Source organism: Rattus rattus, chromosome 6, assembly GCF_011064425.1.
Source record: "Rattus rattus isolate New Zealand chromosome 6, Rrattus_CSIRO_v1, whole genome shotgun sequence".
NCBI classification, from domain to species: Eukaryota; Metazoa; Chordata; class Mammalia; order Rodentia; family Muridae; genus Rattus; species Rattus rattus.
Window position 1 is genome coordinate 57,874,264 of NC_046159.1, and position 15,142 is coordinate 57,889,405.

Below are 15,142 nucleotides of genomic sequence, written 5' to 3' on the forward strand. Positions count from 1 at the left end.
GTGCCCTAGGCTCTCTCAGGATCTCACCCCGACTCCCATCCAACAAACCATCACTGTCTGGAGATTCTATATCTACACATAAAGTTCCTTTGTACTTTTGTACCAACATCTTCTTGACTGACTTTTGTGACTTTTCTAGAGTTGGCTATTCATGCCGCAGGGAAATAACTCTAGCCCAGAAGGCTTTGGGGTGTGCACCAGTGTAACAGGATAAGTTATGTGTGAAGTGGCTAAGGCAAAGGTTATATGTGTTTTCAGTCATGATGGGCACTGCTAAAATCTGCTCCTAGAATCTTTACCACTTAATTGGTCTTTAAATACAGGCCAATTGGGAATAGGACATTATAATAAAAGGCCTTGTAACTAACCTTCTTTGCTCAACTTGACCCCTCCCATTCATCTGCATGAAACTGTTCTTATGTCTCTTTAAATTCCTTTTGCAAACCCATTTAACTCTACTTGCCTGTTTGTAAGCACTCCGCACAAAGTGAGGCATGGCTGAGTCCACCTGCTTGCCCTCCAATGACCCATTTCCTGCTTGCCCTCTTGCCCTGGGTTTCTTTCCACCCGTACTCTGTAAGCTTGCAAGCATGTATATGGGGCAGGCGGTTCATTAATCCCTGGTCATTCCAATTGTGTGATGAGTTAAGTTCCTCGGGCTTTGTGGCCTCCCTTTCTCCATGGGGCAGGCAGTCTGAAACTGTTGGCCCTGTTTCACTGAAGTGGAAATGGAGGCTTACCGGCTAGGGTCACTGTCTTGCACAGTCTCTATCCAGTCCAGGATTTACTCATTAAAGACTACTGAGGGCCACACAGTAAACAAACAAACTAAACTAAAAACTCCCACTAAATTCTGACTGGTCATATTCATTACATTTTAGGAAATGTACTCTAAGCTAGTGTAAATCAGAGATAGAACATACAGGGTAGAAACTAGACAGTGGGGCTGGCATGTCCCTCAGTGGCAGAATTCCTGCTTAGTGTGCAGGGTACTCTATGTTCTTTCTCCAGCATTGCAAAGAAGGAAAAAATACAGACTCTGACTTGTAATAACTTAATGATTTTTTTTTTCATTTTTGTGGTGGTGTGTAAATGGTGCAAGTTCAGAAGAGTTTTGTCCTTTCCTGGTTAGTGACATAGTTGGTTCTCATGACAACTGAGCAATGCAGCAAGCTGCAGCTCCTAGTCAGCCATGAGGTCCAGAGTGCAAATCTATGTGTACCCAACTCTGGTTGCTGAGCTGGCAGGTCCAGAGTTTCTGTGTATTCGGTGCAGTTTTTAGCTTGCTATATTTTGAACCTACAATAACGAATGGTTTTGGATGCAGCCCAACTATAAGGGGAGAAACATCTAAAATCTAGGCCAGAGCATAAGGACAGACATTCTTTTAGAGGTGTACAGAATTGGGTTTGAAGATTTTTCCTTACTAGCCCTGTGCCCTCTGAACCTTGCTCTGGATCTTACGTCACTAGTGAATAATGGTGACCATGCAGTTACTTTCTGGCACGGCTCTTCTCAAATATTTCTCTTCTTGGACAGACTTTTCAGGAAGTGTGTTTATTGTGTAGCTATTAAGGAAGTTGGGGCTTAGGAAAGCAGCTAGTCAGCTGGATTGTCAAAGCCTGACTGCCTCCCAAGCTGGAACCTTTCTATGCTAGCCCAGTTTCCTGAATTCCCTTTCGATGTGTACATTTACATAGACCCTTTGTGTGGCAAAAACTGTAGGTGCTGTGTGAGATCAAATGGCTGCGGCCCAATGCTGGTGTTCTGATTGAGAGTGTACCACCATACAGGGGATTTGTGCTCTGTAGCTGTTGTTGCCCTTCTTGCTTCATATCTTAAGAAAAGTACTTTCTGGTCTTTAAATGTGGCCAGACCTCGATGGGGTGATGAGACACTGTTCTTCCTTAAGGTCTCTTTACTACCTTCCTTCTTGGGGACCTGAAAAATGTAAATGTAGCTTTTCCTTTTGAAGAGAAGCACGCACCTGTTTGGGTGCCTGCTGTGGCCCAGGCCAGGACCTTGTGACTGGGCAGTGTCCTGTGGAGAAGCATCACTCTGGTTTTCAGATGAAGAGACAAGCCTGGCAGGCTAAATGCACAGGGCTGCTGCTGGAAGTCACCTCTCACTTGTCCTCAGGGTCTATTTAGTACTGTGTCTTGCCTTCTTGAACAGTCCAAATCTCGACAGTGTCGTTGGAGTCTTGCCATTCACCCACTGCTGCCTGAACACTGGGTGGGGTCATTTTTAGGGTCTCATCAGATCATGTCAGTCCTTGCTTCTAGATTCCCAGTACTTTTTGTTTGGTTTGGTTTTTGAGGCAGGATCTGTTACCTCTGACTGTTCTGGACCTTGCCAGACAGACTAGGCAAGCCTAAAACTCATAGAGATCCTCCTGTCTGCCTCCCAGGTACTGAGATTAAAGGCGTGCACCATAGTGCTTGACTCCTCAGTACATTCTTGTATTTGGATTACGCCAGCCTCTTTGTTCCCAGCTCGGTACAGGCTCTTCTTCCCTAGAGCCTCAGCAACTGCTTTCCTCCATTTCTCACCTTCAGTCATGCTGTCGACTTTTCCACTCCTTAAATAGGTCAATGTTACTTCACCCAAGGTGTTTGCCCTTGCTGTTGCTTCTTGGCATGTTGTTGCTTGTCTCAGTTCAGGTGTCCCTTCATCAGTGAGGCCTCCCTGACTCACTCCCTCTGGTGTGGCTGCTCCCAGCTCTCACCCTCAAACTTTCCCATCTCCTCATGCTCCTTGAGCTTTGTGTCCATTATCCTTTGCCCGAACCAGGAGTGTATGAGAGCAGCGTAGGATCTGATTAGCCAGTATTGTCTGGTGCCTATATTGACAGCAGGCATCTGGCAGGTTCTTAGTAGCTTCTAAGGGAGGGAGAGCTGTGTTCCTCTAATGGCCTAGCTGGCTCAGAGTGAGTAGACAGTGTTAGGACAGGGCTGATCTGTAATAAGTGCTGTCAGCTCTTTACTCATCCAGGAGATGACAAGAGAAAGTTGACAAAGACACACTCCCTGCCACACTCCAAGGGGGGGGTCTCTGGACTTCTCTGTACAGAGAGCAAAGGCTGGAGTAACTCATCTAAGCTGGGCATGAAGTGCACCTGTCTAGCTACTCCTTAGTGGCCTGGGGGCCGAGGATTGCTTGAGTCCAGGAATTTTAACCCAGCCTGGGCTTCATAGTGAGGCTCTGTTTAAAAAAAAAAAAAAAAAAAAAAAAAAAAAAAAAAGCATTCCTCATCCTTTGTTGAGGCACAGGATCTGGGCACATTGAAAAGAAGAGCTTCCCTAGGGGCCAGGAACTACCTGGCGAGGCTGCTTTGTCAAGTTAGGGTCTGAGATAACTACTAGCAGCATGGAGCCCTGCAGGGTGTCATCATGCGTTGTGATAGTTATGTTCTGGACCTTGAAGGTTTAAACAGAGTTTGGACCTAGAGAGTGGCCGTGGGGATTTCTCTTAAAGGCCTGGAGCACTTTGCAAGGCTATTGTTGTTTAGATGTATGTGGCCAGCTGAACTATGGGTAGGAAGCTGTAGGTGGGGACTCCATGAGCAGAGGTGCAGTCTCCGTCTTCTCCTGAGATCCTTGGATGACTGTACCGTCTGTTCTCAACTTGTTGGGGAGTCAAGTGACCCTTTCGTAGATAGGGGTTGCCAAGACCACCAGAAAACAGTTTTATTACAATTTATAACAGCAAAATTACAGTTATGAAGAAGCAAATAATTTTATGATGGGGGAGGGATTCACCACAACCTGAGAACTGTGTTAAAGGGCCTCTTGATAATCTCTTAAGTTAAAGCCAGGTGTCTGATTTTATTGTTCTCCAAGGTAAACTCTCCAGAAACAAGAATCTCTCCTTCACAAAAACTGGGCTTCTGGGCTGGAGAGATGTGACTCAGTGGTCAAGGGCACTCACTGACTTCTCTTCCAGATGATCCTAGTTCAATGCCAAGCACCCACATGGCAGCTACAACCATTGGTTGTAATTCCAATTCTAGGGGACTGACACCTTCACACAAACATACCAACAGGCAAAACATCAATCAGTGATCAAAACATAGATTATTAAAACCCACTGGATGTCATTGCCCTTGTGGCTCAGATGAAGTGCGCACTAGTGCTCTGGATCAGCGGTGGTGAACACACGAGAGTTATTCGGTGCTGTCCTTCTGATTGGTGCATTAGTTTGTTTTGTTATTATTTTCTTAATCCTCACAGCTGCCCTGGGGAGGAAAGGTGAAATTCACATTTTATAGATGGAAAAATCCTGTACCTCAGAGAGAGCAGCGACACAGTTGCTGCTAGCCAAGTTTGAACCGAGTCCGTGTGCCTCCACAGGCTGTCTAGCTTTCTCAGTGTTAATGAAAAGTGTGCTGTCCATTACACCCTCCTTGGTAACGCTTCGGGGTGATATTTGTTTCAAATCCATTTCCCAGTATAAATCTTTCGGGGTTAGAACTTCAAAAAGATTAAACAATGTATGTTTTAAAGACTTGGGTTGGGGTAAGAGATGTAAGGCTCATCTTTAATCTAAGTCTAGTGGGAGAGAAAAAATGCTGGTCTCTTGGCTTAGCAATTTATAGTCTTCTGGTGGCTGCAAGGATTAACAGTGTTTTGTCTCTGAGTCTTTTGTTCTGGTTGTTTATGATGGCCTCCAAGCCATCCCATCTCATACCCACTCTGTGTGGCAGGTTTTGTATGGCCAGGGCCTTCTCTGGGCCACTCCTGCATAGGAATGCATGGGGTTAGTATGTCTGACCCAGTCACTGCACTTGGAGCCTAGGGGGCGTTGCCTTTTACCCTTGAGACGTTTCTCTTTGTAAAGCTTAAGCTGTGTATGGATATAAAGAAAAGCTTTACTTTTCTCACTTTTTGTGCTCTTGGTTCCCCAGAAGGACAAATTTTTGGCCCTATGATCTGCTTTTCCAGGCTCATCCCTTTAAGTCCCTCTATTCTGTTTGAGAACTGTCCTTTGGACTTGTAAATGGAACAGAGTTTGTGTGTGCAAAAGAATATTTGTCATCAACCAAATTTCTCATGTAACTCTGTGTAGTGCACACTGGCCTTGAAGCATACAGACCTAGCGCCAGAGTGTTGCTTGGTATAAGCAGAGGGAACCTTGGACAGGGGCCTTGGCAGCCAGTGACACACGGTGGTGTTATTCTAATGAAAAAAAGAAGATGAAAAGACTTGTCCTTGCTTTTGGTCTTTCTGTGAGCATCTGTGTAGGAACACATGTTGTTAAAGTATGACACTTACATGCTTGTTGTACAACACTGAAGCTTATTTAGGTGCTAGAGGGGGAAGTGCTTCCCTTAACACAGGCTTTGGCACCAGGCATCGGCTGGGCCTTGGTTCCTTGTACTCTGCCTATGTGTCTGTTAGTTTCAGCAGTAAAACACACACACACACACACACACACACACACACACACACACACACACACACACACACGTGCGCGTGCTCACGCTATTGCCTCTGCGATGTCTTCCACTACCAGGTGATGCTGAGCCAACATGAGTTGCTTGCTTTCCCTTGCTTCAAAGGCTCTATGGTCAGTAGGAAGCCCGCCTCACTGCAGTGAGCTGCTATAGAAATACAAGTGCTTCTGTTGTGCCTGGCACCTTATCACTCTCTGACCCCACTTGATCTCTTTCCAAGCTGCAGTGCCTTTAGCTGTCTCCAGGAGACTCAAGCTGAGCTCCTCTGCACCATTTTCTCTTAGAGCTGGACAGCGGGTGACTTTGCTTTGGTTGGGGTGACAGTGTGGGAGCGGCACAACATCAGACACAGTCTTGAGTTTAAATTAATGCAGAATATTTGAGCAGGAACCAACAGGAAAGAAAAATGGAAGCAGGTAGTCATATTTCATTCCGTTGGGGTACATTTTTCTTCTCATGGGGCTTGCCCTTGAGAATAAAACATATCAAATGTTAAATCAAAGAATATTTTTGTAGTCATGCTAGGAATAGAAAATAATGCAAAGACTTTGCCTTCTTGAGGCAAATATTTTGCTGGAAGGTTATAATCAAAGTCAGAAGGAAATTGTAGCCACAGCTTTGGTAAAGCTGTGATCACTTAAAATTAATTGCTTTTAAGCTTTTGCTAAATGTCTCCTGTCTGCATCCGAGTGTCTCTGGGTTTTCCTTAGGAACCACTTCATTCAGGCTGGGCTAAGATTTGGGCAGGCATTTCAGAAGATAACCTACCAATGAAGCCCCAGGATCTGGCCCTTCTTGGTCATTCTTTTGTTCAGTGGAACCTCAGCCTGGGACTGAGCCTTCCATGATCCTTTGCTCCCTTTCCAATAAGGGCTTTGGTAGCATTTGAAGGTGATGCTGTTGATGGCTCTGGCCTTCAGCTACCTTATAGCCCCAGTTCCAGGGAGAGTGGGGATTTGGAGGCAGCTTCATCATGGGGCTGGGAACCAGTCTGAACTGAGCTACACAGGATCCTCTGCTTTTGGAAGGACCACACCGTACTGTATGACTGGAGGCACCATGGGGTGAGACGATGCCTGTGTCTCTTCTGTAATTCTACCTGGCGTGCCTCACAGAAAGTACATGATGATTCTAGAAGCAGTTTAGTTCAGATAATGTGCAGTTCAGCATGCTTAGTGTTTTCCCATGTGGTTATGGACTTGCATGCCTGTCCTCCACAAAGAGGCGCTGTGCTTGCTCACAGTCTCTCTGCAAACCTGGGCAGCCGCCAGCCTCCTTCACAGCTCTGTAGATTTCAGACTCTGGCAGAAATGGAATTATTTTGCACCTGGCTTGGGTTTGGGATATGCTTTGTAGTTATTATGAGAAAGGATCTCACTGAGTAGCCCACTCTGGCCTTGAACTCGGAGTGCTCCTGTTTCTGCCTCCCAGGGGCTGGCATTATGGTATTCCCAGTTTCCAGCATGCTTTTTAAAGTTAATTCGGACTGTGGCATGTAACTATACTTCATCTCTTCAAAAAATAAAATCTGTTTCTAATTATGATTAAAAACAGATACAATACTTGCTACCTTACTAAGCCATCCAGGTTGCTTCTTTTTGTGCTATACATAACCTATGGGAACCTCTGTCCTGGGGACTTTTAGTAAGAGAAGTTCAGATGGTGATATCTTGGTGGAATTTGGTCTTATTTCTTTTAGTTTATTTTTAAGACAGATTTTCACTCCACAGCTCTGACTGACCTGGAACTTACTATGTAGACCAGACTAGCTTTGAACTCACAGAGATCTACCTTTCTCTACCTCTGTGTATACCACTATGCCCAGCTGTCTTGGTGTTTTTATCCATTTACTTTGGTTCTATGTGCACCTACTGTGTAGTGTTATTTTGGATGTGAAGCCAGATATAAACTATGTATATTGTATATATGATATGTATATTTAGTCAGGGGAGGCAGGAGGGAGTGGGGTGGGCAGGTAAGATACAGGGTTGTAAGAGTCTTGATCGGGAGAACCTGTATGGTGTGCTATGATGTGTGAATGTGTTATGGCACAAACAGGAAGCACCCCCACTCCCTGATGAATGCCAAGCAAGGCCAAGGAGTTTCTGCCTCAGAGGAGAGGGTAACTTTAGGTTTGGAGGACACATAACTATTTTTTAGACCCCACTCAAGATCCCTGACACTTACTATATTCTCGAAGCCTGTGCCAGGGAGCCTCTGGAGGTAAGTAGCTTGCTGTAGGTCTCAGCTGCTGAGTGTTGCCTCAAGCTTCCCCCAACCTGGTTCCTGGCCATGCTTTGTCCAGGACTGCAGTCATGCCTTTGTCCACGTCCATATCAGGAGAAGGTCATAGCTCCTGAAGAGCACTTTATATACACGGCACATGAGATGGCCGGTCCCAAGCACAGGTTCTGTTAGCATCCTCCCCTGCACTGTTCACCATTCTTCCCTGGACTGGTTGAGTTTGCTTCTTGTTAATTGGGTCTTTCATTTCTTGTGCAGTGCAGCCAGGTCCCTGCTGCTTTGAAGTGGCCTCGCTGGGTAGGAGGGAGGACTTAGCTAACGTGATGCTCCTCTTGGCAGCAGAAAAAACAACTTTGCTGTTGAGATACGTTGGCTGTCCCCTTTTGCTGTCACCGTGTTGTGTTGATGCTCTCTTGTCTTGAGGCCTTCAGGAAAACTAAAATGATTTCCTTTGTCTCTAACCTACTTCCCGAGGATATTTATTTGGTGGCACATACAGGTGCTACCTACAGATAAACTTGACTTTTTTCTTTTAAAGTTGGTGCTGGAAATGCACTAATGTTTCACTGCTTGGTCGAAGGACCTGCCTGGCCTAGCCTTTGCTGTAGGTTTAAAGCCCAGGGGAGATAATGGCTGCTGCCCTTGGCCATCTGACCTTGCTATTGGAGCTAAAACTGCTCATCCGCATTGAATTGTGACACTTGAAGACAGTCACGCTACTGTGTCATTGTCAGGTGAGTCCTATTTTTTGCCCTTTGACACAGGCAGCAGAGACCCAGCATGTGTGTACTTCAGTATTTCTATTCCAGACTTAGGGCAGGCTTGGGAATAGTCTGCAGAGCTTAGCTCTAGAGGATGAAGACTGACCTAAGAAAGAAGGCTCTGTTTCTTCAACACTTTTGCCTGACACCTAGAGACTAGAAAACCACAGACTGGCAGGAATTGGTGTCCCAAGGAGGTGCTCCCTATTGCCAATGGTCCTTTGCCATAGAGCTTGACAACCTGTTGTGAAGGACGGTCACATTTCCAACAGAGCTTTCTGTTGGATATTGTTGAAAGCTTACCAGTGACGAAGATAGGGGACATATCAACTAGAGACAAGTCAGAAAAGGCAGGACCAGAGCATGGAGTTCACCGTGGAAGTGAGTAACAGGCTCAGATAGTAATGTAGGGTTGGTGCTCTTCCTTGTGTGTGATTTGGTGCTGGGCTGTCATCTTCCTGGGTAGGAGCTTGGGGCTCTTGCCTTCTTTGGTATTCCAGACTTGCTCTTTCCTTGGACTGCACACCTGCCAAGCCCCCTTCACCTGCTTGCCTTCCAAGTGGCCCTTCAAAGCATGGGATGTGAAATGATCCTCAGTCTTTCTTTGTCCTCATCCTCCTCCTCATCCTCCTTCTCATCCTCCTCCTCATCCTCCTCCTCCTCATCCTCATCCTCCTCATCCTCCTCCTCCTCTTCCTCTTTCTCTTTACTTGCTGGCCTTGTACCTCCATCAGTGCAACTGTTGCTTGGGATAGGCTTCACCTAGCTCTGGACTGGATGAGCTCAATTTCCCTTTACATATCTTACAGTCTGCAGCCAGGAACTCTTCCTAGGCACCTTCCATAGTTCCTTGCTTAAGTCCTCAGTTACTGTCTGATGACAGAAAGCCCAAGCCCCTCATCATGACTGATGTGGTCCTTCCTAATAGATTTGCATTTTCTCCCACTGGGACTGCATGACACCATTTGGATACTTCTGCACAGACAGAACATGCTCTCTCAGGCTGAGCTTTCTGATAACAAGCACTTGTCTGGGGAACCTCCTTGTTGGACTAGGTAACTTCATTTATGACTTTCTACCCTGTGCATACTCTTGGGGATTTATTTTTCCATCTTACTCATTTTGTATTTAGTGGGTAAATCTTCTGAGGGCTGGGCCTATTATCATTTAACTTGGTCTCCAAGGGGATGGGATGGGACCTGGCCTAGCTTGAATAACTAACGCATATGTGTAGGCACTCGGGAATTATTGAATGATGGATGGATGGATGGATGGATGGATGGATGGATGGATGGCTAGATGGATGGATGGATGGATGAAGAAGAGGTCATTTCCTATTGCCTACACTAAGCAGCCCTACTCCTGTGATACTTTAAGGGACTACCCAAAGTTCAACAGTGGAGGAAGCCTGCCTCGAGGTTAGACAAGTTAATCTTTCACTGGAAATTCAATCCTCACTTTTCATTTTCAGGCCACTTTGCGTAGCAAAGTAGTTTAACTCATAGCAGATTTTTGCCATGCTGATGGTTAATTTCACGGCCCACAGAGGGTCAGCACACTAATGCCGAGAACACGGCGACCTCAGTGTGGCTCGCCGCACACGGTGAGGACCTAGCAGCCCTGCCTTTTTTATTTTTTTTAGAGGAGCAGTATTCAAACATCCTTCAGCAGGCTGATTTTGAGTTAACAGGGGTTATAGTGTATAAAGCTATAGTGTAGATCCCTCCCAGGCTGTGTATTTTCCTTTCTCTATGCAGTTCAAAAGGGCTGCGTCATCTCAGGGTTTTGCCAGCAATCTTCAGCTTGACCCTGGTTGTTTAAATCTGCAGGAGGAAATTTGAACAAACTTGTACTTTGGTAATTCTTATGCCTTTGTGAACCTTTAACCTTAAGGTTTCTTTCGGAGCCACTGGCTTCATTGTCACCCCCTGTCCCTGCTGAGGCTTTCAAAGGGCATTGTCTAGTACGTCTGTTTTCACTTTGCTACTGGCCTTCTTTTGAGGAAGGGTATTAATTCAGACCTGATTCTGAGGCAGGAGGGGAACGTTTAAACTTCCAGAGCTTAGGGATGGGGGAAATGAGCATAATGCAAGCCCATTGCTGATGCTGGTGAAGGAGAGTGAGGCCTCCAGCTATCTGGTGGGCAACCTCAGTTCTGCTACGTCCTATCTGACACCATGGCCAAAGAAGTGATTGGCTCTGCTAAGCAAGCCTGCTGAGTGTAAGATCCCAGAGTGCCAAGTTCTTAGGAGCCTGGGAGGTCAGTGGTGAATATAGGGTTCAACTGATCATTATGAAAGACTGCATACTAATGAATCTCCTGGGGTCAGCAAGAAGATTCCTTAAGTCTTGGGGAGAGCTCTGGTGCTGCTCTTCCCTGTCACTGTTGAAGACTTCCTGATGCTCATTCCATCCTGCCTCTCTTCCCTCCAGCAGCTAGCCAGTTCACCCTCTACTCCCAGTTTGTTTTCTCTCCATGTGACTGTGATGGTACCAGCATAAGTCCTTGTGGGCTTTGCTGCTGGTTTCATGAATGTGTGGTGATTGAGACCAGACCTTACTTGTCATGTGTCATGCCCTTTGAAGCAGACTTGGGGGCTGCTAAAGCCCCTTGCCTGGCTTCTTGGCTTTGTTTCTTTCCTTGGGCTTCATAATATCTTAAAGATAGTGGCTAGGTGACCTTATTCTGCAAGTTTGATGACAAAGAAAGAATTCCATCGTCCTGTTACTCAAGTCCATTTAGCAGTCCATGCTAGATAGGCAGAAGTTGCTCTAGCCTTCCAGACAGGTGGCAGGCAGGTATTAGGAAGTAACAAAACCATGAAGAATTGTGAGTTATGGTCAGTACTAAGGGCAGTACAGGACTGTTGGTGTTAGGTTATCTTTTTTAGGCCATCCTGAGGCAGTAGGGTTGAAGGTAAATTCTGGAAAAAATTGGGGCCTGCAACTGGTGAGTTGGGGATAGGTACTACATGCCAGAGGAGCAGCACCTACAGTGGCTCTGAGAAGGGCAGCTTAGGCTGGTCTCTAATGGGGAGAGGGGGTGGCAGGTAATCATGGGTGTCTTTGGATGGATATGCACACTTGGGCTCTGTTAGTCCTGGTTTTGCTGGAGGACAAGCAAAGGTATATTGTGATCCATGGACACAAAGAGACCTTCATACAAGTCCTCTACAGGTGGGTGTCCATACTCTACTGGCTTTTGCGTGTCTTTAGTCCTGTCTGTTACTGTTACCAGGCCTCAGATTCATGTGGGTGTTTCCTACCCTTTCCTTAAATTCTTCATGTTTTTGTTGTAGTATGGCCTCCTGTGTACTAGGTGAACACTCTATACTACTTTCCTGTAGTAGAGCAATGGGCTGAGGTGGAAATAGGGTTGGCAGGCAACTCTGACATGGCTGTAGTTAGCCGGTTTCACTGTTCTGTAGTGTGACCAGTGGCACACTGGCATCTCAGGCTCCAGTCACAGGGTGGGAAGATAGCAGTCCTGAGTGGACAGCAGAGATGTCAAGTAAGGCATCCTCCAGTCAAAGAGCTAGTGAGCAGACATGATGTGGCTGGAACCTGGCCGTACTTTGCTAGTCTCCTTGAGCATATTGCCCTTTTGTTATTGTTGTTGTTGTTTTGTTTTGTTTTTTAGATTTTATTTATTTTACGTATGTGTGTACACTGTTGCTGTCTTCAGACACACCAGAAGAGGGCATCAGATCTCATTACAGAGGGCTGTGAGCCACCATGTAGTTGCTGGGATTTGAACTCAGGACCTCTGGAAGAGCAGCCAGTGCTCTTAACCACTGAGCCATCGCTCTAGTCTGAGCATACAGCCCTTGAAGTCCCCGATCACCCCTCCTGCAGAGTGTCCTGGGTGAAGGTAACACACAGGATCAGGAAACTGTCCCTTCCTGATTTTGCCTTTTCAGGAGAACTGAGGTTACTATGGTTTGATTTCCCAGCTGTGCCTGTGAGATGGAAAGTGGGTGCTGACATTCTGATAGTTTGTTTTTAGAACAGAGCTGGAAACTGACTTCAGAGAAGCCTGTTCCCATGAGCTTGTGCTGAGCAGGAGTTACTGGCCTTAGATTCCCACAGGTGTGTTCTTTGGGTTTATTTGTTGCTGTATTGGACAATTGGACCTAGGGTCTGGCAAACACCCTGCCACTGAGGCACACCCCTAGTTCCCTTTTCAAAACAAGGGAGTAGTAACTGACTGACCTTAGAGCTCTGAGATGCCAGCTTGGTCTTCCGTCTCCAGGAAGTGATTGTGTCTGTGCTTTGGGGGAGTCACCAGAGTTACAACAACCTGAGGGATTCTTGTTCTCCTTTTCTCCTCAGGAACCAAATTGGTTTCCTGACCCTGTGCAGATTTCTGAAGTAAATGGAAGTGCTACTTACTTATTATTGCAAGTTCATCAATCATTTCTAGAAATTTTTTTACAGTGTATAATAAAAGTTCCCATGATAACGAACAGCTTTTTGAAGAGTGAGGTGTTTTCTAGGAGCCATAAGAATCTATTGCATTTGGTCTGATTTCTCCAGCTGAGGCTTCCGTCTTCTTCTTATCTCAAAATCTGCCTTAGAAGGGATGCACAGCAAACACTCTGGTAACAGATGTGTATAGACCTCTTCTGATAGGTCCCCAGGCTGGGAGACCCAGTTCTACTCAGGAAGCTATCGGCTAGGTGTGGGGAGATACACCCTGTGCTGATTGGAACTGTTTGGTGCACAAGAGGGCAGTGTTTGCTTGCAGTCTCAGACGGGTGATCATGTGCGGGTTCACAGGTCAGCATAGTTAGAATGACCTCAGATGTATTCAAGACAAAGTAAACTATAAGTCACGGTCGTGATGAGTTCTCATATATGCCTTTAAATACACAACCCCTTCAAAACCTTGCTGCTTGTTAGCCTTCTTTTTTCCTAAAAAGAAAAATATGGTTTCTTTCAATGTTTATTTTTAATTTTTTTAAATCAATGAAAATATGGTTTGCAAGTCTTGTACAACAGTGGCAGAGGTTACACAGTGTCGCAGAAGCAAAACAACGGCTTCCTAATTAAAAACCAGATGGGCAGATTTTTGTTTGGAGCAAGAGGTCAAATGTATTTTCTCCCCCTTTCACATCAATGTAAAGATTATCTGACTTAACTTTTCAAGCGTTTGAAGGTGTGTTGGTCAGCAGTCCACCCTTTTTTCTTTTATTCTGCCTTTCCCCCGGTGTAAGTCGGCTTTTCTGCAGCATGGTGTTCCTGTTCCCTGTGGTTGACTATGCCTCCCCACTCCCACCCCCTTTTTAAAGGATTTGCCCGTTTTTCGGTTCTCCCATGAGAACTTTCCTGCTGAAACTTTTGGGCCAGCAGGACACACACTGGAATGCAGCTCTTGCCTCTAGCAGATTTCAGCTGTATAGAATCAGATGTCTTCTTTTAGTCTTATGTAATCCAAAGGGAGCAAGTCTGTAAGGTTGGAGGGGGTAGGTGTGACATCCTCTGTGGTCTTTAATTGATCCTTGACTTCTAATTTAAGTGTGAATGTGACAGCACTGAGTGCAGTGCCAGTGGGTGGCTGGCTACCTCACTGGTTTTCCTGTGATCCACTTAATTTCTATGTGGGTCTGAGTCTGAACGACAGATTTTGCTGCATCAGGTTTGTAAAAGAGGCTCACCAAACATTTTTTCCAGGAACAGATTTTTTGAAAAATGCTGGAGCCTTTTGTTTCCAAAGGAACCTCACTTGTAAAGGCCAAGAAGTTGTTTTTGTCTGGCTCTGGGTGGTTTCACCCTTTCACTCAGATAGGAGGGCTGGCAATCAGGAATGGGACCCATGTTCTGGGTAGTAATTTCCAGCTAGGCTATGTGTAATGAGAGAGATCCCTGCAGCAAGCAATATGGTTGGATCAGAGACACGTGCTGACAGAGATAGAGTGTATCTGAGAGAATGGTCTGGGTGCTGCCTGTCTGGGATGTAGATAGAGCCATTGTTCTCTGAGTTCCCATATACCACAGTTCCCTCCATAAGCATTGTTTGTGGTCTCTCTTGTGTTTTAGTCAACAAATAGACTGTTCAATTTTGAGACAGTTTTCAGTTTGGATCTTGAGGTCAGTCAGTTTTCTTGTGTTTGTCCCACTCTGTAAGCTTTGCATGTTGTGCCTTAAGCATTACAACCTGTTGGGAGTGTAGAGAAGACAGGGAGCTGAGAGGTATGTGTGTGCTGTGAATTATACTCTATCAAAGTCTGTACATGAAGCCCAAAGACCTTAGGTGGAAATGTTGGACAGACTATCCTGTGGTCACATAAATAAGCCTTTCCTAATATTGCTTTCTTTACCAGATCAGGGCACATACTCTAGATGTGTGTGTGTGAGAGTTAGCTGTAGCAACTGGGTACCAGTAAATGGATGCTGATCTCCTGGACCCTGTCCCTGGGGGTCAGAGGCCTGTAGTGTTTAGCATCAGGATGTAGCTGCCTTTTAGGGTCCTTGGGTTAGTCAGACATCCTTTCCCTCAGCCCTGCTCGCATCAAGAAAGAGCATTTAATTTATGCAAAAGCAGTGTTTCAGAGAAGGAAGTGAAAGTTTTATTTTTTTAAGGTGAGGATGAGGAAGGGAGAACAAACTCCCTGCTTTCCCTGGCTACTGAACAGATTGGAGAACAAAGCTGCTCTTTCCCGTCTGAGGTTGTCATCAGCAT

At 45.7% G+C, this 15,142-nt stretch overlaps 1 protein-coding gene across 1 annotated transcript in view; it reads left to right on the forward strand.

Moving 5' to 3' along the window:
- Nucleotides 1-15,142, forward strand: part of Eefsec (eukaryotic elongation factor, selenocysteine-tRNA specific) — a 192,777-nt gene that overhangs the window by 750 nt on the left and 176,885 nt on the right. The gene's annotated exons all lie outside the window — the stretch shown is intronic.